This window comes from Ruditapes philippinarum, unplaced genomic scaffold (genome assembly GCF_026571515.1).
Source record: "Ruditapes philippinarum isolate M1 unplaced genomic scaffold, ASM2657151v2 ctg5162_1_1_1_1, whole genome shotgun sequence".
NCBI classification, from domain to species: domain Eukaryota; kingdom Metazoa; phylum Mollusca; class Bivalvia; order Venerida; family Veneridae; genus Ruditapes; species Ruditapes philippinarum.
Window position 1 is genome coordinate 103,468 of NW_026856021.1, and position 26,884 is coordinate 130,351.

General features: G+C 32.5%; 1 long non-coding RNA gene across 1 annotated transcript; it reads right to left on the reverse strand.

Moving 5' to 3' along the window:
* Positions 1–4,006: 4,006 nt before the first annotated feature.
* Positions 4,007–11,345, reverse strand: LOC132745149 (uncharacterized). The gene is made up of 3 exons (XR_009627798.1): positions 10,828–11,345; positions 9,745–9,814; positions 4,007–4,025 (listed from the first exon to the last, which is right to left on the reverse strand). It is a non-coding gene; the product is annotated as an uncharacterized LOC132745149 (long non-coding RNA).
* Positions 11,346–26,884: the final 15,539 nt, after the last annotated feature.

Below are 26,884 nucleotides of genomic sequence, written 5' to 3' on the forward strand. Positions count from 1 at the left end.
GGCTACATGCTACATATTTGGGTAACTTGGCTACATGTTTTTGTACACTATTTGGGTGACTTGGCTACATGTACATATTTGGGTGACTTTGGCTACATGTACATATTTGGGTGACTTGGCTACATGTACATATTTGGTAACTTGGCTACATGTACATATTTTGGGTGACTTGGCCTACATGTACATATTTGGGTGACTTGGCTACATGTACATATTTGGGGTGACTTGGCTACATGTACATATTTGGGTTACTTGCTATATGTACATAATTTGGGTGACTTGGCTACATTGTACATATTTGGGTAACTATTAAAATTGTCGTGCTTGACAATTAAAGCAAACGTTTAACTAAGCGTGTAAATAGTTTTTTGGTGTTTTTTAAGGAATAAATAAGTTGGGTTGAACTTCACCAATAACATTAGCGATGAGTTAAAATACACAGGAATATGAAGCACGAGAGGTGATACAAGCCGTCGATTTAATAATATCTATTTGAAGCTCACTTTACAAATACTATATTGATGCAAAATTTATAACAGTAACTCACATAATGATCAGCACATTAACAGAGTAATACAGATACGGCGCAGTCTCTACGTTGTGATAACGCCATTAGCGTTGACATCTAAACACACTCAAATTACTTCAAAGTATTTGCCAGTTTATGCCATACAAGGTCAGTACCTTCGAAACTTATGAGTAAATAAGTATATTCTTCTCTTACCGCAAGGAGTCATTTTGTTGAAAATAAAATTCGGGTGTCGCTATCCTTAATGTGTTAGCAACATAAACCTTTAACTTTAATAACTGATGTTTTATTGTGGGGGGGATATACACAAGCCAATAAATACATAAAACATTGTCGAATATAATAAACTCAAATCAAGAATATGCGTGAAGAAAATGAATATTATACAAAAATAATAAATGTATGAAAAAATCCATTTTATTACCTACAGTAATCTGCGGTAATTATATAGTAATTGCATCTTTTCGGACGTAGATTCTTTGAAATTCTATAACATGCAGCATTAGTTTTCAAATGGATGTTATTAAATTAAATTCATAACTATAACAAACACTAATTTAGTAAAAATTTTGTGGTAAAACAGAAAAACAAAAACAAAAAGAAGAAAAATCATCCCGTAACAATTTCGGAGAGACCGCAAACGATTGAACTTTCTTTTGTTGTTTTGTTCAAGCGCGTCCAAGAACGTTTAACCTTGTGTGCATTATATTATCCAACCAACAATGTGTATCATTTTCAAGCTTGTCTCGAATGTTGTGAAGCGTCTGTGCCACTCGCAAACTTATGTTCTACTAACTAGAGTCGTTTTGGGGTTACTTTTATCATCTTAAATGTGCCCGAATGAGACTTTTAAACTGCTTACAAATGTTCATGATAGCTCCGTTTCCGGGACGCTTGGATGATGACGTCTTCGAGGAGAACAAACGTTGCAACAAACAAAATATCCGAATCATGATTTGACAAAACAACCCAGATTTCAAATGACTGGAAATTTAAGTATAAGTTTTTTCGGATTTTTGTATTCAAGTTCATGATACTTTTTGACAAAATTCAATGTTCGTAAACGGATTGACTGGAATGCAACGCGTTCATTCTCATAACAGCGTTGTGCGAGTTTGAAAAGTAGTCCGGTAATCATAGCTCCGCCGGGTACGTTATGATACCGACTTTAATATAGAGATTATATAATATACGAGGGTTGTTCAAAAAGTTCGTGGACTGCGGCTCTATTGTTCACATTTTTTAATTTGCGTACACGATTTTACAAGAGACAAATAATGGAACATGTCCTTAACATACAGTGAAAAAATCAACACAATATGATTACAAATAACAATTCTGTGAAAATAACAACTAACAAGGGGTACGCGATCCGGCGCACGCTAATGATTTTCGTGACGTCGAAATTTAAATTAAAAATGTCTCCAGTGTGATTGTTTCTAAAAAAGGACATTTTCGAGCGTTCAATGTCTCCGGATCATATAACCATGATAACCATTTTTCTGTGTGCTATGAGAAGCGAGAATTTCGTACAATGACCTCGAGATTCGATCAGTTGGAATTCTGTCTTGTGATTTTTTAGCTCACCTGAGCTAGCTCTGTGTGAGCTTTTAGGATCGTTGATAGTCCGTCGTCCGTTTTCTGTCGTCCGTCGTTCATCCACACTTGTTCGTTAACACTCTAGCGGTCGCATTTTTGCCTCAATTATCATCAAACTTTGTCAGGATGCTTATTCAGGTAATAGCTCGGATGAGATCGAACATGGGTCATCTCGGATGAAAAACTAGGTCAAAAGAGCTAAAATGAAAGAAACTTTGTTAACACTCTAGTGGTCACATTTTTGACTCAATCATCATCAAACTTGGTCAAGATGCTTGTCTACATATTTGCTCGGACGAGTTTGAACATGAGTCATCTCGGCTGAAAAACTAGGTCACAGGATGTAGAAATAGAAAAATCTTGTTAACACTCTATTGGTCACATTTTTGACTCAATCATCATCAAACTTGGTCAGGATGCTTGTCTGGCTTATTGCTCGGATGAGTTTGAACATGGGTTATCTCGGATGAAAAACTAGGTCACAGAAGCTAAAAATAGAAAAACCTTGTTAACACTCTAGTGGTCACATTTTTAATCAATGGTCATCAAACTTGGTCAAGATGCTTGTCTAGGTAGTTGCTCGGATGAGTTTGAACATGGGTTATCTCGGATGAAAAACTAGGTCACATGAGCTTAAAATACAAAAATCTTGTTCACACTCTAGTGGCTAATGTGTTAATCCAAGTATCCTGGAAATTGATTTCTAGGTCAAGTTTGAAAACGGGTCACCTGGGGTCAAAAACTAGGTCACACTGCTCAAATATTGATAACACTCTAGTGGTCACATTTTGGACTCACCTGTCATAAAACTTGGTCATGAAATGCTAGTACCTAGGTAATTGTTCCGATGAGTTCGATGGGTCAGAATGAGCGATCTTAGGAAACCATTTTGGCCTCTTGTTTAGTAATCTCACACTTAATGGACAGTGATATTCAAGTTGTTTTCATTTATCAATTGGTGATTTTATAATATTAATTTAAAAACCACAATCGTTTGATGCTTAAAACAGAATGATTCCTCAACAGAAAAGAAAAATTTTATCAACTGACAATTATTATCTGAGTAAATCCCGGGTTAGCATTATTATCAAACAAATCAGGTGAAATACATGTAAATACAACTAATAACTACATTTATTTATTGTAAATACGCATATATGTTGAAAAATAAAATTCAATATTCTTTAATTGTCTGGTCAAAATTGAATTTGCAGACCCGATGCAGAAATTAAACATGCCGGACAGCTCGCAAACCTTTACATTCTCCTGTAGAACCTTTGCAATTGACGTTACAAAGGTCTTGACAATTCAACCCTTTCCTCCCTCGCCCCTTTCTGTCTGTAATCATGTATTTGCCGCTTTTGCATCGCTTGCTCCAGTTAAAACCTAATGACTTGCTTGCTGACTCATTGCACTTTGTTAAATTAACAACCTCATATTGTCGTATAGCTGGTTGCACAGGCTAATGAGTCATACACGCTATATTCAAAAAGAATGACAAGTCAACATGTATATACATATAATAAGGTTTTTATTTCATAATGTGCACTATGGAACATGACATGATTTATGAGTATTATAGTTCAGGATGCATATCGGACTGACCTTATGTCAGATGGATGATTAATATATGTAACTCTAAAACGTCGATGATATTTATATACATTATAAAATGTCCTTAGGACAGGTTGAATATTATATATACTATTCTCAAATGTCAGAGGAGGGAGTTCGACTTTGGTATTCCACTCGTTCACATGTGGTGTTGTATTTGTATATTAAAAGTATGTAACATCCGTGAGTTCTTCCTACGTTTATACGACAACGGTTGATTTGGCGCCTAAGACCAGCGATGTTGAAGCGACGAATTTTATGACAGCGGGACACAACGAAGTACCTGTAAACAGAAAATTAAAGGTGAGTGATCGTTAATATACCAGTAATTTTGCTAATTTTGAAGATGTCAGATCAAGAAGATATAGCTACAATTTTTGAAAAATTTGTCAGATAAATTGAACAATATTTCAACTGTCATAGGTACAACAGGGTTTATCAGAAAATAGTACAAAATTTTGATGGAAATTCTAAATATTTTAATGACTGGATAAAATCTATAGAAAAATATGCTATTTTAAAAGGTTTGGATGATAATAAAATAAATTAGTCGCATTTCAATCAAGTAAAGGGACTGTAAGCGATTTTATATGTAGATATTTGCGTGATAATCATCGTAATTCGTGGGAACAATTAAAAGAAGAAATAAGTACTAGATTTGGGGAAATTAAAAAGATTTTACATCATGAATTTTTATCTTTTGAGAAATTTAAAACAAGATTTGGGAGAAAGTGTTCAAATTTTTGGGGAAAAATTTATTAATTGTGCTGAAACCGCTTATGGAAATTATAAACTAGGAGATAATAGTTTAATTGAACTTCAGTTAGTAGAATTGTTTACGGATAATTTAGCGCATAATTATTTAAAACTTAAACTTATGAGAGAAAAAGCCAAAAACTTAACAAGAAGCAATTACTTGCGCAATGAATGAACAGAATTTCAGAGCTAGATTTTCTGCCAGAGTAAAATTTTCTAATTCTCAAAATCACGCAAAATACAATAATTACAGAGCAAATAATTCTAATCATTATTATACAAGAAATTTTTGCGTGTACTGTAAGAGACCAGGTCACCAATGTTCGTAGTTGTAGATTTAGGAAAAATGAAATATATTCTGTATTTCACCGACAAAATTTTTCACGATTTAGGAAAAATAATAGCAATAATAGTTTGAAATCAAAGATTAAGTGGCTGGAAATGTAATAATTTTGGTCATATTATGCGTGAATGTCGTAAACAAAATTTTTACGACAGAAACAAGATTAATTTTCAGGAAAACTAGAAAGTTCCTGTCACAAAGGGGTCATTGACAGGAACGATAAAATACCAAAATTTAGTATAGCATTAGCTGGAAGCCCTAATTCGTGTTTGATTAAAATAGAAAACTATAAATACAGATCGTTAGTAGATTCAGGTGCTGAAGTTTGTCTTCTGCATCGCAGAAATATATAGAAAATTGAAGAATCCCCCTCAACTTATAAAACAGAAAAATAAATTTATGTTCAGTTGACGGAAATTATTTACATATAGATGGTTATATAAATCTTAATTTTCAAATAGGGAAAACAGAAACAACTCAAAAATTCTATGTTGTTTTCTAAAATGAATAGAAATATTATTTTAGGCCGTGATTGGTTAACACAAAATGGCGTTAGATTATATTTTTGATTTAGGCTGCTTAAGAGTTAATAATACATATGTACCCCTCGAAGAAGATATTCATATTGCATCAATTGTTAGATTAAAGCAGGATGTTATTCTGAAACCTCAAACAGTTAATGTGTGCACTGCTAAGTTAAAAACAAAATCCAGGCTTGGAAAATGATAAATTATATGAATTAAAAAGTATAGAAACTGGAATGATTGCTTCTGAACCAGGTCTTATGATAACAAATTCTGTTATGAAACTTTCGGCTGATAGAAGATTTCCTATTATGATTGTCAACAATACGCATAAAACTATAAGATTAAAACGAGATTCAGTAGTTGCTAAAGTTTCAGAAGTTGAGAGCATTAACTCGGTCACAGAGGCTCTTCAAACAACTTCCCCTCTTAACAACGATTTCGAACGTGATATTCATACACCTTCAGAGCATTTTAATATTGTTAAGGACTTATTAAGGAAAAATAGAAATATTTCCGCAAATAAAGATTCTGAATTATCACAGACAGATACTGTAACCATGAAAATACCAACAGGTAATCATCCTCCAATCAAATTAAGCCCATATCGCACACCTTTAAACAATAGAAAATTGATGAGTGACGCAATCGATGAGATGTTAGATGCTAATATTATAAGGAAGAAGTCATAGCCCTTATTCATTTCCTGTTGTTATTGTCGGGAAACGTGACGGCAGTAAACGGTTTTGTGTTGATTTTTAGACAATTGAATAAAATTACAAAGCCAACATCATATCCTCTCCCATTAATTGATGATATTTTAACTCTACTAGGGTCTTCAAAATATTTTACAACACCTAGACATGCGATCAGGGTTTTGGCAAATACCCGTGCATGAATCAGACAAGGAAAAAACGGCTTTTACGACATTCCGAGGCTTGTTCGAGTTCAACCGAACACCTTTTGGCCTAGTTTCTGCCCTGGAGTTTTCCAGAAACTCATGTCACATGTCTTACAAGGTTTAGAAAGCATTTGCTGTCAGTTATCTTGACGACATTCTAATATTTTCGAAGTCATTAAATGAACATTTATCACATATACAGACAGTATTTTCAAAGCTTAAAGAACATAAATTAAAACTTAAACTGAAAAAGTGCAGTTTTATTCAGCAACAAACAAAGTACCTTGGTTTTATAATTGATCATGAAGGTATAAAACCAGACCCAGAAAAAGTAAAAGCTATTAGGTCACTTCCGGTATCCAAAAATGTGTTAAAGATGTCAGATCTTTACTTGGTGCTGCTGGTTTTTATAGAAGATTTTGCCCTAAATATTCTAAAATTGTTGAACCTCTAATCAATCTTACAAGAAAACGTGTTTTTTGTTTAAATGGACAAAAGAATGTCAAGAAAGTTTTGAACAATTAAAGAAAATGTTAACACGTATTCCACTTTTAGCATTCCCAGACCCAAATAAGCCTTATATTCTATACACGGACTCCTCAGATTTAGTGGTCGGAGCATGTTTAAGTCAGAAATGTGACAAATCTGGTATTGAAAAACCTATATACTTCTTATCTCATAAATTAAGTGAATCTCAAAGAAAGTATAGTACCATAGAAAAAGAAGCATTCAGTATTCATTATGCGTTACAAATTTTACATAATGCAGAGTTTACTATATTTACAGACCATAAACCTTTAAAATATCTTCTAGAAGCACCCATGCAAATTAAAAGAATTCAGCTTTGGGCTTTAAATATTTCTGCTTATAACTGTAAAATTGAATATTTGCCAGGAAAATTAAATTTAATTGCCGATTTCTTTTCTAGACCTCCAGCTGATGATAAAAATGCTAACAAATCCGATATTGAACTTTATGAGCCTGATATAAATGACAATGCCTTCTAAATAACAGTCTCAAATTCAAGTAATAATTCAAATAATGATAATGTACATGCTGTGAAAACTGATGAAAGCTATGAAGTAAATGCTTTTGATTCTACACACTTTAATGCCAAAGAAATAGCAAACAAAGAATACCAATTTCAAGAACCAATTGTAGAAGATATTAAACAATTCGAAAAATTAAATATGGCCTCAGAGCAAGATAAAGATCAAACTATTCTTGAACTGAAAATGTTACTACGTCACGGACAGCCAACTAAATCAGTGCAGAGCAAATATTTAGAAATTGACCAAGTTCTTTATTATCTGTCTAATGTAGATGATAATCCTAATCTTAGATTGTTTGTTTCCGCAACACTTAAAAACACCTTGTCATTACTCAATATCATTTAAATAATGGTCACCCAGGAACACAGAGGTTATTTACAACAATAAAACAAAAATATTTTTGGCCAAATATGTTCAAAGAATTGTATGAATATGTTTCTAAATGTGTTGATTGTCAGTCACGTAATCTTACAAAAATAAAAGCACCTATGGGCGAAACAAGAGTACCAATGTATTCATTCCAGACCATGAGTATCGACGTTATTGGGCCCTATGAGAAAACAATGAGTGGTAACCGCTACATTATTTGTTTTATTGACCTTTACAGTGGTTATCCCGAGTGTTTCCCTACTGCTGACAAAAGTACTGATACAATTATACATTTACTATTAGAAGAAATTTACCCTAGATACGCATGTCCATTACAAATTGTCACTGACAATGGATCAGAATTCACAAGTAATGCTTTCAAAGAAACACTTAAAGAGTTAAGAATTGATCACGTGCGTACAACTACCTATCATGCTGCCGGAAACGCAAAAAATGAACGTTCTCATCATGTCATACATGATATCTTAGCTAAAAGAATCCAGGGAAATCTCAAACAATGGGATATTCATCTTAACATGACACTAGCCGCACTTAGATTCAATGTCTCTAGGACTTCGAAGCATAGTCCATTTTATTTGTTATATAACCGTGATGCAATTCTCCCGGTGGACCTGTTGCTACAACCAAGGCAGCGCTATCATGGCGAAGAGTATCACAAAATTGCATTACAAGAACATCATAATACTTTTCTATCTGTTTATAAGAACCTTAAAAAAGCAAAACGAGAACAAGCTAGCTATGCAGATAAGATCGCAAAAGATATCAAATTTGAAATAGGCGATCCCGTATTTTATAAGAATTTTCGTAAGAGAAGCAAACTAGATGTGAATTGGAAGCCATTTTATAGAATTATGGAGAAAAGGTCACCTTTAACTTATATAATAAAAAATCAATTTGACAATTCAACAGTTAAAGTCCATGCAGAACAAATTAGGCTTGCAAATATTAATGACTGGTCAATACCAAAAGCAGATAATACAGGCAGACCAAAAAGAAATGCCACATTTGTAGTTACACCTGAAAATAGCGATACTGATGATGCTTCAGAAATACCAGAATCAGTATTACCCCAAGTTGCTAAGAATGTTAGAAAAGAAAGGTCAAATTCTGATAGTGAAGATGATATTCCATTAGCCGAATTACAGAAACATCTTCGACAACAACAACAAATTTCAAATAATGAAAATGCTCAAAGTAATGTACATTCAGAAGAAATGCAATCGCAGACTGATTCAGAATTATCAGACTCAAATTCCATACAAGTAAATAGCAATCCTCAGTCACAAGCAGCATATAATGCTATTCAGTCAGATTCAATGGCTGATGATAATGATTCGGATAATGAAATGTTTATAAACTCTATTTCTAGTAAAAAGAAAAGTATTGTAAAACCTCGATATAAAATTTCTGGTAAAGTTAATACAAAATCATCTGGTAATAATAAAAACTCAAAGCATAACATGAAAATGTTATTTCATTGTATATCTAATTTGCTGTAACAGTCGTGGACGCTATATGCTATACTAATTTTCGGTAAATTGACCTCAGGCATTGTAAATAGTAATTATGGAAAGAAGAAAATATATATGTTAAAAGAAAACAATATAAAACAAAACAGAAAATTACATTATTTAACCATAAATCTTTATATTTTTGGTGGTTGTATTCAATTATATTCATTTTCAAGTTGTTTTATTAGAAATATATCTTAGATTTTTTTTTATTATTACTTAAAATGATCGTTATTCGCTATATGTTTATTAATAGATCGGTTAATTAAAATGCATTTCAAAGTAAATGACAGCACTTAATCATGAGTTTCAAATTGATTATTTACTTTATTTCATATTAGAATAACACGTGTATACATACATGTTTCAACTGTCATCGCACAATCATTAAATAAAGTTTAAATTGGGATAAGTCTTATTGTCGAAATAAAACTAAAGTTAATAGCTTAGTTAAAACTAACAAAATATGTCTAGAAAAGTAAAAAAAATTTTAAATATCAAGTATTACATAAATAAGATACTTACACTAGAGAACATCTTTCATTGGAATTCTTATCCTATGCATTTTATGACAGTTGTCTTGTTGTTCAAATATCTGAAAAAAAAACAAAATTATGTTTATTGTATATAATATCTATTAACCGATCTGACAACGGACGAAAATGCAAAATATTGGTCTAACGATCACTTGTCGTCCAGCCAAGACAGAGAGGTGCGAGCGAATTCGCCGGTACAGTAAAACACCGCCTGACTAGAAATATTACAGTCAGCCTCTACGATGTCAAACTATGTACAACAACAACCATACAGATATAACCATAAACACCTTCTTCGATGTAAAACCATGCAGATATAACCATAAACACCTTCTTCGATGCAAAACCATGCAGATATAACCATAAACACCATCTTCGATGTACAACCATGCAGATATAACCATAAACACCTTCTTCGATGTAAAACCATGCAGATATAACCATAAACACCTTCTTCGATGTAAAATTATATGAAATAACCGTCTACGATGTTTAAGATACATAACTATGCTGTTACAGCCGTCAACAACAACAACAACAACAAAATTGTGGAATCAAATAAACTTTTGTTCCTGTCTTCAACCAGAGAAGCCGAAAACTTCCGTTTATCAATAGAATGTGTTTTTCTATGTGTTATATAAACTTAAAAACAAAAACCCAGAGAAATACTGATGACAACTTCTTATCAAAATAATTATTTGTGCGCGACAGAGATATCCAAAATAAATATCACATAAACATTTGCGAGAATCGTGCAACAGCAAACTGTTAATTTAATTATCTTTTACTCAAAAACATTGCTACATAAATGAAGAATTATAGATCTATCATCACTTTGTTGTATTGTTCAATACAAGACATTCTTTTTACAACGACGAAACAAGAACAACGTTTACAGATGTGCCGATAAATAATCGAATATAACTTTATCAACTTGTGTATAAAGTCTACGTTTACACATATAAAATACATATATATATATATATAAATTTAAAAGAATCTTCAAGAACATCAAACATTTATAAACAATTATGAGTGTCAATTTAAAATTACACTTTAGAAAGCTACATACCAACGATTTGAAATTCCCGACACGTCACGAAGACCAAGCCATACTGATGTCAGCAAGTACCTGTTACAAAAAAATATACCTGTCACAGGAAGTGATCAATGCGCATGCACAATACACGTTTTACAGGAAATAAAACACCTGGACATTTTATCAATTATCAATTGTTTATAATATTTTTTAAACTTTTTCGTATATAAATATCTTTTCTACTCTTATCATACATATAATTCTGTTAAATTTTATACCTTAAAGTTTTTCTAATTAATATTCTTAAAATAATTTGTTCTTTGAAAATTGTTAACTTATTTGTTTGTTTTTTATGTTTTCTTGATCTCTAGAAATTAACTTTTTTTTCTTTTTTTTATGATGAAATAAAGGAAATTTAATATTTATTGAAAAACTTATAAAGCTATAATATTTACCTTATGTCACTTTAATATTATTTGTAGAATAACAGTTATATTAACTGATTAAAAATTTCGAAAAGATTATCTTTACATTTAACAATAATTATTTTTTTTTACTTATTAAAAAGTTAAAACGGTAAAAACATTACAAAATTGTTGAAGTAAATTATAACTTACCCGACTGCAGTATCCGAAAACTTTTTAAAAAGTGACAAGAAAATATATTGAGCGAATATTTCCGAATATTGTTTCCTAAGGCGTTTTTCTTTTTCAAAATAAAGTAACAAAAGTCGTTAGATAACATCTCTGACCGGACATCTCTGACCGGATATTACCTTAAGGGTAAAACAGATGTCAAGTTGATTTTAGATTTTAGATTTTTATAATTTGTTAGAACGAGTTTGAAATGTTTGATATTAAATAATAACTTGTTCAATACTTTTTTTTTAAATATTTTTTTTATAAGTAATGGACGAATTGTCGTATAGCTGGTTGCACAGGCTAATGAGTCATACACGCTATATTCAAAAAGAATGACAAGTCAACATGTATATACATATAATAAGGTTTTTATTTCATAATGTGCACTATGGAACATGACATGATTTATGAGTATTATAGTTCAGGATGCATACGGACTGACCTTATGTCAGGATGATTAATATATGTAACTCTAAAACGTGTGTATTTATATACAATATAAAATGTCCTTAGGACAGGTTGATATTATATATACTATTCTCAAATGTCAGAGGAGGAGTTCGACTTTGGTATTCCACTCGTTCACATGTGTGTTTGTATTTGTATATTAAAAGTATGTAACATCCGTGAGTTCTTTCTCCGTTATGCGACAATATGAAAATGAGTGAGTTTTCGCAGTTAGATGGCAAAACTTTCCGAAAATGCGAATTTCTAGCCTTAAAATGGGCTTTTTATTGCTCAATTTACGCTTTTGACTACTGCTGCTCAAAACTTGTTTGTTTAGTCATTCAACGTCCAAATGACGTCGAATTTCGAATTTACGTCAACTAAATATATTAAGGTGTTGACCCCGATTATTCCTGACGAAATAGCCGTTCAATTTAGTTCAACATTTGTTTATATTTAAACATAGAAGGAAACTTTCGGCGTTCGCCGATGTTGCGTTGCCATGGTTATATAAGTGCACATAATTCATAAAGGAAGTGAAGGTTTAAGATAAATGTAAAACTTACTTTTAGAAATAAAGATACTCTTTCAATTCATATCAACTCAGAACTGTCGTGGACGTTTGTTCGTACACAACTTCGTGGGCTTTTTCTATCATTTTTTACTTGGTTCATAAAAACAACCTTGTTTGATATGAATCAAAATATGCTTAGCTATATTGACATCAGGGTTAACATGACATTGATTTGAATGATTTTACTATTCTATTTAATGAAAAATGAAATATTCAAATTTGGTGCGACAGACTATAACATAACATCAGGAGTTTTTACGAATGCTTATTAAACAACTATAGTTAAAATCTTTCTTACACCTTTTCGATTATATGCCTATTGTTTTTCACATGAATTTATTATTAGAAAGATATTATTTTGTTTGTGTAATATCTTTATTTCTTATTTAAATATGAAGATGAATTTCAGTTAGACATATCTATATATATTATACCTCATATGCATACGCCTTTCTATATTTGATATGATGTCATGACTTGTGGCCATATACCTTCCTCAGTTTGACCAACCAGTCCGTAAACTTGCATATTGCCCTGAAGACCATGTTTTATTTGTTAAATATACAGTAGCAGTCCTAAAATTATTCATGTGCAAACACCATCATTATATTTGTTTGTGTTTTCTTTAATTTTATCAAATTCATTCAAAAATTAACTGTACTATCTTATAAGTTTTGATTTCGTTAATTTGCCATAGATTTTCGCTTTGAAGGTAACAAGATAAGCTAACATTTTTATCACTAAGATCATCACAATAAGGTTTTGTTCATTTTTCTTAGTTTGTTTGTCCAATTAAATCTTTATTAACAATAAAAATCGAAACGTACAGAAATCACATAAATTATTCAATCTTTGTTTTACACGTCGATTATTGTATTATAGATTTGATTAAATAAGGAAAGTAATCATGAAAAAATATTTTGTCTCTAACATCAAAAATATTTATTATTTTTGTCCATGATTTTTGGCATGTGAGTTAAATTCAACCAATATTAATTAAGTATTAAAAAGTAATTCAAATAAATTGTTTAATTGTAATTTGTTTTCGGTAATGAAAAGTTGATTTCGGTATCGTAACGAGCTCCGCCTCATTATTGTTTACTACGAAGAAATGGTAATATCCTTATGCCCTTTGTGGTAGGACATGCATCTATTTTTCCATAACTTGATAGACGGGGGGATTAGATAGTCTGTGATTGCTTCTTGTTAAACTTATATGTCTTAATATGTTGCTATTGTTTTGATGTGTAATATTTAAGAAATGCAAGTCAACCTGAATCACACATAGATAGTTTATATTAAGTAAATTTAAGAGAGCAATTCGTTTGTAAAATACATAAAGTCCTTAACTAGATTCAATTTAAGAGTACAACACTTTTTTGTTTCCATCTATATGTTTATGTAGACTAAATAACAACAACAAATACTTTTATTTACAATCAGGTCACATAAATGCAACGACATGATCAAAAAGATTTTTTCTAATTGTTGGCATTTTAATTATATTTTCAAACTATATCCAATAACATAGAATAGCTATAGCCATAATGACAGTAATATAAGAGACAGGAACGGGCCAGTAGTTTTCGTATAGATACAATGTGAAGTAGCAGTAAAGTTATAGGAATAAATTGAATAGGTATTGCCTATAACAACATTGATCTGGCACTCTTGCATTTGACCATGCAGTCGGTATATCCGTAAACGTTACGATTTACTTGTAAATCGGTATGAATTTAAATATTCAATTACTAAAATGGTGTATATTAAACAGTTCTATTAGCGCAGTTGGTAAAGGGGTTTCGCTCGAAGACTGTAGGCGTAAACTGCAAGGATCGAAACCTATTCCAGCGATTTATTTATTTTTTATTTTTATTTGATTTTTAAAATTGCTATCTCTTAAAACTGTTGCAAACCTTTTTGTTGTGTGTACTATCAGTGTAGTATTTTAATAACTGCCTTTATAGCGTGCATGTGCTAAAGCATATACGATTGCATAATGTCACAAAGAGAACCGTTGAAAGGTAGGGTAATGAAATAAATATGAAATGAAATAAAAATATAATTGTGTATAAAAACACCACATAAAAGGTATTCTAAAACCAGTTGTAGTAAAACGATTTCAAATTAAATCTTGCAAGTAAATTAAAAATAAATTCATAACGTGGAGTTGGTAAGGAATTGAACCAGACGCCTTAAGATCGGTAGTCCGACATGTATACCAATACACCACACCTCTCTGACGAGTGAAGTTAACAAATATATCGAAATATTCGATAGATACTGGAGAGTAATTATTCAAATGACCTTTACGAAAGTTAATGAAGTGCCAGGTCAATAATGTTTGACAATTTCAAATCTAACGGGACAAACTGAAATCAGTACACCGTTGAGAAGTAATTGGAGAGGTCATCAGACCTCTCCACAGTGTTCTGATTGCTGGCGGCATCCATTTTTGCGTATCTGATTGTAGTGAACGAATGTCATTGAAAGCGTAAAATCATTAGGAGCAGTCTACAAAATTTTTTTGCGCATGCTCCGTTTCAAAATACGACTTAAATTACACGAAAAATTAACATCGAAGTGAACAAATCGGTACATAGAAAAATCGGAAAATATCATTTACGTTACTTAGCGCTACGTGGATGTTTCATTCCGTTTTATTTCATGCTTTCCAGTGTTTTATTACAATATATCAGATGATTTTATTCTGATAAACCACTAGTGAAATTTATAAAATATAATTTTCACTGTAGCGGACTATATCTGAATGCGGATGAAAAGAAAATCATAACCAAATGGAATAACAGGCAACAATAAATGCCGTCGCACGTGAATTTGCTTATTTAAGAAATGAAAGTCAATGTCATCATACATTATGTTAAAAATTTAACAGAACTTTATTTCAAAACTTATGATGTGACGTCATGATATAATGACGTCACAAAGGAGAATGCGCGACGTTACGTGGCAAAATCAGTAAAAAAATACTTAAAAGCACTTAAAAAGCATAAAATAAAAAGAAAATTTATTTGTTTTACATATAAGATTGAGATATATTTCATTCGTGAACACCAGCTATTATATTTTCACTCGTGGCTACGTCACTCGTGAAAATATTGCATCTGGTGTTCACTCAGTGAAATTATATTTCAATCTTACATGCAAAACAAACAAATATCCTCTATTTAATCTTTTATATTGTATTAATCGATTACCGTATTGTTTTCTGAATAGCGTTTTACTATTTGATGTTCCGATAAATAGTAACAGTGAACATTACATGTACAATATCACCATGCACTATTATATGACCGAGTGAATCGTGTACCGAAATTGTGCTGCTCCTAAAACATTTGAGCCGGTATGACTAAATAACGCAACGGGGATAACGCAAATAGCACAAACTTTACTCAAGATTTTCCTCAAATATTGTGGTTGGAGGCATGCAGTTTAATATACTGTTTATTCCAGTCAAATGTTATAAACATTTTTTAAACATTTATAAACATACTTACCAAAACATTAACCGGAAATGTGCTTATTGAATTTTATTACAAACTTTTATTTTGATACTACTTTTAATATATATACATGTGTATATCATTTATTTTAAATTTAGTTTGATGACATAACATAAATTGTTCCTTTTAGAAAAAGTACCCCTAATGCGCCGAGAAAAAAGTCCATTTCTCCGGCATATAATCATTCAAAACATTTAGTTTAAACAATATTTTATTTCTATTTTTACAACATATATATGTACAGTAAGCATATATAAACACACTGATATATTTCGTGGATTGGAAAACAAGTCAAATGTGACTTATGTAATTCCTTTCCACACATAATGTACTTGCAATATAAAATATGCACATATTTGGTTAGAATAATACAGAAAAGAGTAATCATATAAATAATTAAAATGAATAAATTTGTTAGAACAATATTATCTAGAGTAGCAGGATAAGAAAACTTCTGTTTCAAGATTGTTTCATATTGGGAAATTACTCCAAACAATTTCTGTTACAAAGTAAAATATTGTTTTTAACTAGTATTCGATTTAAGTTAGTTTTTTCAAATGATTATATTTAGAATGTTTCGAGAAAAAAGAGAATAAAATATTTAAATAAAGTTTTGAATTTAGGTAAAGAATAGAGAACATATGTCTGCACACAATATTATCGGGAAGTGATGGACAGAAAAAAGAGAGTTGATATTAGTTAGTGAAACGTTTGGAAGCTAGGATAAACTGTTGTACTTTAAGAATGATTTTTTCGTTCGTGTTAAAGCTCACGCGCTCGTCTCCGTACAGGAGATTGTTAAGTGTCAAGGGACATGGTAGGGGGCATAAATACATGCTTCTGATGATATCATAACGAGGACATGAAAAGAAAAAGTGATGCACGGTCTCTATTTCGCCACATAAACATAATTGAGACTGGACAATAGACTTTCTATGAAGGTCAAAGTTCAGGGAGCTACAATCTAAACGAAGACGTGCGTGCAATATTTGGCCTATACGACTTCCTACATTAAATAAAGGGGAGGCTTTTGTTTTGTTTTTATTAAGACACCGTTTAAAGGCAGCAACAGAAGATGAGTTTCTTGTATCTACAGGTAGTAAGTTCCGTTCTCTTATTGCAGAAGGAAAAAAATGATGAGCTATATATTTGTGTCCTTGAGTTTACTTGTCTGTGATTTCTGAGGTTGTAGGACTCGTTGTGTTGGGGTATCAGGTCAGAGAGATAGTTTGGAGTAATTCCATTGTACATTTTAAAGAATAAAACTAGTTTATGTTGTTTACGCCTTTCGGCCAGGGTATCCCATTTGAGGTCGTTAAGTAATTTACTAATATTGCATAATTTTGTAGCACCTGTTTACTATTCTTGCTGCCTCGTTTTGAACTGCTTCAATTTCATTTTTTAACATGTTCGAGGAGTTATCCCATGTAACATCGGCATACTCAAGGATAGGGCGGATAAAAGACATATACATTCTTTCCAAGCTTGAACGATTAAGGAGAAATTTCAGTGATCTCATGATGCCTACTCTCTGCCAAGCTTTTCGCAGTATTATGGATATATGAGTATCCCATTTAACATTTTCAGAAAGGGTAACACCAAGATGTGTGTGATTTTGTACACGTTTGATGGGAATTCCATTCATTTGGATTGGGGGATGGTTTACTTGTTTTATTTTTCTTGAAAAATATCATGGATTCTGTTTTGGACGGATTAAAAGTAACCAGCCAAGCCTTTGACCATTCATGAATTTTTTGAAGGTCGTCATTTAAATGCTTTGCTGCGTCTATGGGATTCTCTACAATGATATAAAGGCTCGTGTCGTCTGCAAAAAGTCGTATGCTCGAATTTACATCGTCAACGATATCGTTTATATATATCAAGAAAAGCAGAGGTCCGAGAATAGAGCCCTGGGGGACGCCGGCATTAATTGATGACCAGTTAGAAGAACAATTAGCGTATACAACGCGTTGTTAGCGATCAGAGAGATAGGAAGTGAACCAGTTAAGAAGGGAGCCGTTTATTCCAATAGAGGTAAGCTTATGTAAGAGACCTTGATGCCATACTCGGTCGAATGCTTTAGAGATATCGCAAAACACAGCGCGAACCTCCAAGCCTTCGTCAAGAGCCTTGCAAATATCGTTATATATATATGTAATTTGATTAACAGTGGAGTCACCTTTGATGAAACCGGATTGATAAGACGTGAGGAGGTTGTTGGCAATAATATAGTTGTACAAGTATTTTGTGAATACACCTCTCCATTAGTTTACCTATACAACTTAAAAGAGAAATGGGTCGGTAGTTCGAAGGCTTAGATGGGTCATTCTTTTTAAATATAGCAGTGACATTGGCTATTTTCCAGGAGGTAGGAAAGGTACATTTTGAAAGTAATATGTTGAAAAAGTCAGCCAAAGGTTTAGACAGAACAGTAGATCCTTCTCTTAGTAATCGGGGATGAATAAGATCTGGGCCACATGCTTTCGACGGGTCGATTAACGAGATAGCATCTTTGACATCTTCTTCTGTAATTGTAATTTGGGGAAGAGATGAGTTTGTATGCAAATTCAGATTTGGGAGTTGTGTGTTTTGACTGTCAATGTTTGATTGTGTACAAAAGAAATTATTTAGTAGTTCTACCTTCTCTTTGTCAGTATTTGTCAGTAATCCCCGTTATCAAGGAGGACTGGGATTGCTGGTTTTGATTGTTTTTGTGTGAAAGATTTTGTCAGTTTAAACCAGTTTTTCGTTGAAGTATTTGATGAGTTTATTTGTTCAATTAATTTATGTTTATATTCATTTTTTTACTTTTTCTTATTTGTTTTGTAACCGCATTTTTCTGATTGTTCTAAATAGTTGCCAAGATAACTCTGTATTCATCTGTTTTGCTTTTTTGTGGGCCCTTTTTGCGTTTTCTTATAAGTTTACGTATTTTATTAGTCATCCATGGAATATCATGTGGTCTTATTGTTACTATTTTATTAGGAATATTGTTGTCTGCGGCATTTAATATGGTACTAGTTATTCGGTTGACTGTTTCATCTATATCATTGTCAGTGTTTATTATGGATTGCCAGTCTGTTGAGTTAATTTTCATTTCTGTAGCCAGAGTAATCACCCCTGTCATAAAGCCATATTTTGCGTTTGTATGTGGTACCTTTTGGTTTCGAAAATTTCATTACTGTTACGATTGGACAATGAAAACGAATAACATCTGGAATGAATGGGTCTGCAACAAAGCTTGTTAAGATATGATTTGTGTTCTTTACGAACATTACATCGAGTAATGAGCAAGAGCTTTTCTGTAAGTGGGTTGGTGTAGTAATAAGTTGCTCTGCGTTGTAAGAGGCTATAAGATTAGACAATTTGTTTGAATTAGAATTTAGAAGATTTTATGTTGAAATCGCCAGCAATCAGGATATTGTCAGATCTCTCGGAAAATGCTTGATCTATACACTGTTCAAGAAGAAGCCAATGCTGATTGTTTGAGTCTGGGGGTCTATAAATACCACCTAGAAGAAGTTTACGAACTGTTTATATCAAGTTCCACCCATACACATTCGATACCATGAACAGATAAATCAGATCTTGTATGAAATCTTAAGCCCTCTCTGACATAGATCGCTACTCCACCACCGACTCTGTCTGTTCTGTCGCAACGAACCGGGCATTGGAAGTTTGGTATTTCAATGTCATTGTTATGCACTTCAGGACGCAGCCAGGTTTCAGTAAAAATAAGAATATCATATGGCTGTGTTTCGAGTTCAAGTATATCAAGCTTAGGTCTAAGACTCTGAATATTTAAACACATAATACTTAACCCACTATTTATGAGCTCAGAAGTAGAAGATGCAAAAGATGAGTCGGTGCTAGAGTTGCTTTCAACAGATGGACCAGGATTAGGATGAATTCTTCAGCACAAAGTAATATTACTGATAGCCATTGAGGAAGTATAAGTACAGAGTAAAAAAGGGTGATGATTTCCAATGTGTATTTGTCATTGCTTCCAAGTTCTGTCTGTGACACTGTCTTATTTGCATGCATAAACGATACCATGGGGGATGGTATCTAACAACATTTAATAAGTAAGATATCAGAGACAGAACTGAGGATATATATGTTTTATGTGTCACATCCTCCACGAAAATACCGTGTGCAGCTACATTAAAAATGAAACTTATAAAAAAATGAATAAAAAATGAATCAATGGTAGTCATAATAAGAGTGTTGGTGCAGCGTTAATGATTAAGATTACTACGGAAATGTGTCTTGAAAGTTATAGAGAATTGTATCTTTAGTGCCGATAAATAAAAATGTTTCCTATAAACTTTATATTAAGTCAGTAGCACAATGCATGATGACACAAAAAGGGACAATTGCTAACATTTACAAAGTGTGTATGACAAGTACATAAAGACAAACAATTAGCATTATTTACAAAGAAAATCATATACATGTAAACAAAATAATTACAGGTAATTAAGTTGAGTATGGCTATTTTGATTTTTTTTTAAAAATGTTTTGTATCTTGTTAAGTTTGAATTTAAAAAAGATGTAAATACTTAGTATTTTATGCAACTGAACTCTTTACCAAAAATGACTGGTGCATTATTACTTTTAATTTAAACAAAAGACAATATTTATCAGTTCAATAAATATGAAAAGTCTGAAAATTTTGTATAAAATTTTGCAATTATAAGTCCATTATCAAAACAAGAAATAACAAGTTAAACAACATGGTAAAGACTAATAAAACTTTATCATCCATAATGTAGTATTCAGTTCAAAATAATTTAATTCAGAATCGAGGATGTTTGTAGAAGAAAATTATTACCTGGCACAGTAATTTATGAGTTTTTGGCGCCAACTTTGCATGGCTTAGCATGTAGATAAGATTATTTGATCATTTACAAAAATAATGGTTCAATATTAAAGCGGTACAGAAAAAAAGAAAGCAATAGAACAAACAAATAAAGCACGAGACAGGATAAGATCACTAACAAAACGAGCGGTTCAGTTTTAAGGTGGTACAGAAAGAAACAACAACAAAAAAAGCAATATAGAAAAACAGACAAAACACGAAAAACAGTTAAAATTAAATAAGATAGTTGTTATCAATTACATAATCATATGACAGGTATGGAAAGACAAGTCAATACTTTTTTACTGAAAAAAAAAAACAAAAAAACAACAACAACAGATACTTTTAAAAAAACAAACGAAAAAAAAACCCAAAAAACAACAACAGGGATTTTACAAGTTTATGTAACTCGATTATATGTTTGATTCTTTCCATGTGTTATATTTTCATGATATATATACACATACACATACATATATACATATAAACACACATATATATACACACATATATATATATCTCTATATATATCTCTCTCTATATATATATATACATATACATACACATGTATAAGTAACAAGGAACTTTTAACTAGGTACGTCGGAAACTTCGTAAACAGGACAAGTCAAGGGAATCAATCCTGATAACAAAAATATAGAGTAAGCAATTGGTTGTGTCCCTTATATTCGTCAGCGTACCGTCTATTATAATTGTACAATCAATAGTTTTACTGAATAAATATCGTTTTTACTTGAAATATGCTTCAAGGTTATTGTTATTATATTTCCCGTGACATTTTATTAAATGAGATATTCACTGTATGAAGAAAACATGTCTTAAAAATAAAACTACACGTATATAGAATTACGAGAGAAAAATAGTCTATAATCTAGTTGAATAAGGATTCTAAGGCCTTCTTTAAAACGAAAGAAAATAATAAGCTGGTATATTCGTAACGGTCAGTTTGTGAAATATTTGACTTACTGTTATAAAACCGTTAAATGATCGGTATTACAAACATTCAAAACATTTAAAAAATGAAGTGTAAAACAAACTTTCATTATGATACTATATTCAATATATATAATAAATTCTATTTTGTTAAATAATTGTAATTTATAACCATTCATTGTGTCGTTTATGCAAAAATATCCCAAAATATTTTCGAATTAAACAAAGCTTCTACAGCAGCAAAAAGACCTCTCGCATGCTTCTTTTTAAAGAAGCAAACTTGTTTCTACAACTTTAACTATCAATGTCCTTAGCGCGAGGGAAACACTTTTTTTTCATTCATTGATTATTTATCTATCTATTTATACTGCAACACCCTCTTTCGAGTATTAAGTGCAGGTGCGTGTCTGTGCGAGAATTTAAAAGAAGAAATGTAAAAGAAAAGAAAAGTAATACTGTAAATGCATTTGTGAGAGTTGAAATAAAAAAAGTTGATAGTGTTAGTTAAAAAGAGAAAGTTTACAGCTAAAACAGATAAAAAACAGTATTTTCATTTCAAACACGGCGGGGATGAGTGGTCACTCCCTGTTTAAACTAGTCCAGGGTCGGGACCTGCCCAAGTTCAGATGGGGACTATAGTTGCTGGAAAAAAAGATAATTTGTAGTAATAAGATAGAGTGGGAATCTGCCTGACGGAAAGAGGGTGTGAGTGTCGGGTGAGACGGAGGGAGGGCTGAACATAACGGGGTATTGGCACTGCAACCAGTCCATGCACAATCTTGTTAATCTACAGGAGACGTGGAAAAGACTGAAGATCTTTGGGCGTAACCAAGCAACGATTTGGTACAAAACAAAAGTGCTCGCGTACTACTCAGTGTGAAAATTAATAAGTAGATTTTGGCCGCTCCATGACAAAACCAACGTAATGCGTTTGCGACCAGCATGGATCCAGACCAGCCTGTGCATCCGCGCAGTCTGATCAGGATCCATGCTGTTCGCTATCCGTTTCTTTACTTGTTATATGGTTGGTAAGCGAACAGCATGGATCCTGATCAGACTGCGCGGATGCGCAGGCTGGTCTGGATCTATGCTGGTCGCAAACGCATTACGTTGGGTTTGTCGTGACGCGGCTCAGATTTATTGTTCATATTGATTCGGACTCGTGGGATTTTTTCGACTTAAAGAAAGGTAAGCAAGACATAAGTGTTAATTTGCTATATTTGCATGCGTTGTATTTGCACTTTGGTATTTAATTTCGAAAATGGTTCATTATTTGTCGCGACATGTGCGTTTTGTTTTATAACACGAGGAAAACAGTTCCGCAAACTTCGGGACATTCGGTCTCCTAATGTAAGTTTTCGGAATAACTTGTATTCTCACTTGTCTAAAAAAGGGACATTTAAATAAGTAATGACATACGTCGCCGATTTCGTTATATGGGCACAAAACGCATTTCCTATTTTCGGACGTAGGTGTTGTACAATAGCCCCGTTCAATCGGAAGTTTACGGTTATCAGATTTAAAATGAAATAACGTAAGTCGAAAATGCATTTGTAAGATTTTTAGAAAGGGTTCAAGTTTTACATCAGTTTTATAAATTCTATAGTTGGTGCCTTTTGACGAATTGGTCAGCTGGCTATCCCATTTCTGTATAAAACTGGTCAATAAGAGTACGTTAAATATTTTATTATACCGAATTGACTCAAGAAAACATAAAATGAAACATAAATATGTATGTACTCGTATACTACTCAAAATTTGATAAGAGCCTTTTTTGTAGTATGTAATATTGATTGTTGAGGTTAGCATATTAAAAGTCAATCATACATTAGGTAAGTAACTATTGCTTATTTGATAAAACCTGTGTAATAGTTGAATTATAGAATCGAAACATAATAGTAAAATAATCTATGCGAGAAAACTTGAAGACACTTCTTAAATTGAAAGAAATTTAAAGTATGTTGTTTTCTAAAGGGTGCATTGAATTGATTTTAATATCTTGTATTTTGTCCAGGGACATTAATTATAGTCTGAAAGTGCATGTGCTTGATGTAAATAAGCCGATTGATCTTTAGTTGTGGAATTCTGTTACTTTCCTCTTGTATGGTAAGGAATTCTGTTACTTTCCTCTTGTATGGTAAGAAAATGTGCAAGATTGACGGAATGAAGCATGACCTACACATATTCAATCGGATTAAAGTCCTGGAAACTGGTAGCTTACGCACAAGGTTGATTGTTTCATATGCAAGATATTGGGAACTGAGGAGATCAATGTGTGGGCGAGCAACATTTTTAAGGTTATTGGTATTTTGGTGTATTCAAAAAGGTATTCCCCGTGGGATTAAGAATATCTCTGACAAAATACAACCATTTGTCATTTGTATTGGAGTATTGTAACATATATTAGATATATTATTTTGATTTCCGGAGACTAATATGCTCCAGAATTTAATAATTCCTGATTTAATTACAATGTCTAGAGGATATCTGCCTAATTCACCGTAAAGCGCGTACTAGGAAGGGCGTACTTTTCTTACTTTTTGTAATTTTTCTGAGAAAGTCGTTATGTTCTTTTTCAATAATGTCATTATTCTCAAAACCCCAGACCTCGCAATTAAACGTGAGTATTGGTAGTAGTCTGATCAAATAATTTCAGTTGAATATCTATAGGAAGATAAAGGAAGGTAAGGTTAGATACTTGTGTATATAATTCATGCATTGCTTTATTTGCTTGTCTCGAAATTAGTTTAGCAAGTAATAAAAGAGTGTCGTCTGCATAGAGCAAGATAAACAATTTTAAGTATAGGTCAATGTCAGTATTTTGGCGTTCAATTATGATTCCGTTCTTGTTTGTAGCAATATTTTATTCTTGATCGTTAAGATAAATAGAAAACAGGATCGGAGACATATCTTCACCCTGCCTGACTCCACAATGGCTTTAAAAAACGGAGAAATATTATTATCTAATGTGACATATGACTTCATATCTGCATACATGTTACAAATGACCTGGAAGAGTTTCCCATTGACACATGTTTGTAGTAACTTGCTCCATAAACACTACCTCTAAATTTTGTCTAAGGATGCCGAAAAATCAATGGACAAACAAAAAATGTTTGTTTAAGCTCTTAACTTATAAGTTCTTTAAGTTCTTGTGATATATAGTGCGCCATATGCAGGCTGCAATTTTTATGCTCTTCAAACTTTGATTTATTATGCTTGAACAAGCTGCTTTTGGGTCTAAATTTTTGGCAGGGACATCTATAAACTTGTAACCAACATGTTACAGAAATTGATTTTATGATTTATATTTGGATTTATGAGTTATTTTGAATTGAAAAAGTTTGAAAATAACAAATATTGGAAATATTGGATATACAGTGTAATTATATCAATTGTGTTGGTGAACACCAAATCACCTGAAGTCATGGCTAATCCATGTACAATGACAGTGAGACAGTACAATAGAGAGCAATTATTGGATTGTAGATCTGTGCCTAGAAGCTATGTTATACCAAATGAAGAAACGTTATCTTTGTTGAAAAATTATGGTATTTTGAAATATAGAGGTAAACGAGCTGGCCAGCCAAGGATTAAACATAATGGTGGTGTTCATTTGGCAAACTTAGTTCAAATTAAACTTGATCACACATACATACAAAATGTCCATAGACAGAGAAAAATGAAACTTGCCACAGTTAATACAAGATCTATACGGAATAAATCAGCAGATCTTCTCCAGCATATCCTTGAAGAGAATATTGACTTTTGTTTAATAACGGAAACTTGGCTACAGACTGATGGTGATGATGTTGTTAGGGGTGAACTGGCTCAGGAAGGGTTCTGCTTTGATGATGTACCCAGGCCTGATCGTAGTGGTGGAGGAATAGGCCTTCTATACAGAGATAACCTGAAAGTGTCAAGCCTACCCAGCAAATCGTATCAATCATTTGAATGTGCTGAATGGCAAATATGTATCCAAACATTCATACTTAGAATCGTTGGCATTTATAGACCGCCATATTCTGCAAAACACCCGGTCACTCAAGCTACATTCATGACTGAATTCACTGAATATTTAGAACAAGTTTCATCTCAATCTAGGTCCATGGTAATTCTTGGGGACTTCAATATTCATATGGACATGCAATCAGACTGCTACACCAAGCAATTCCAACAATGTTTGAAATCATATGGACTTGTTCAGCATGTGAATACTCCAACTCATTCTAGTGGGCATATTATTGACCTGATCATCACAAAAAAGGAAGACAAACTTGCTAGTGTAACCAATCTTCAGTCTAACTATTACATCTCTGATCACTGTTTTGTTAGTTGTAATATTCAACAATTCTGCCCCCCTTTGGTTACAAAAAACATCATATCACGTAACTGGAAATGTGTGTCGAAGAACTTGTTAGAAGCCGATCTTGAAGAGTTAAACAGTTTGGCAGAAAAATCATCTACCGTGAATGAACTTGTGTCTGATTTCACAAAGACTGCATCTGATATAATTTGTAAACATGCTCCATTGAAAGAAAGATCAATTACTGTTAGACCCAAACTTCCATGGTACTCTGGATATCTTAAGCAATTAAAACAGTACAAAAGATCAATAGAGAAAATATACTTAAAGGACAGGTCAGATCTCACAAAAATAGTGTACAATAATGTAAGAAACTCCTATACTGCGGCAATAGCATCAGCAAAGGATGGGTTCTATCAGAGTAGAATTGGAGAGGCTGAAGGGAATGTGAAGAAGTTATATAGCGTGACTTCAGACTTGCTTGGGCGTTCGAAGGATAACCCACTTCCACCTCACACCAGTGAAACGGCACTTGCAAACGATTTCTTGCGTTACTTTAGTGACAAAATCCTTAAACTTCGTGATGATCTGGATAACATAAACACAGAAACATCATCTTCAGTGATTGATAGTATTATGGCATCTGATGTACCATCAAGTGAAAATATCATGAACAAATTTATACCACTAAATGAAAAAGACATAATGAAACTTGTGAGTGAATCAAAGTCAACAACATGTGAGTTGGACGTTATGCTAACACCAAAGCTGAAAGAAAATCTTCAT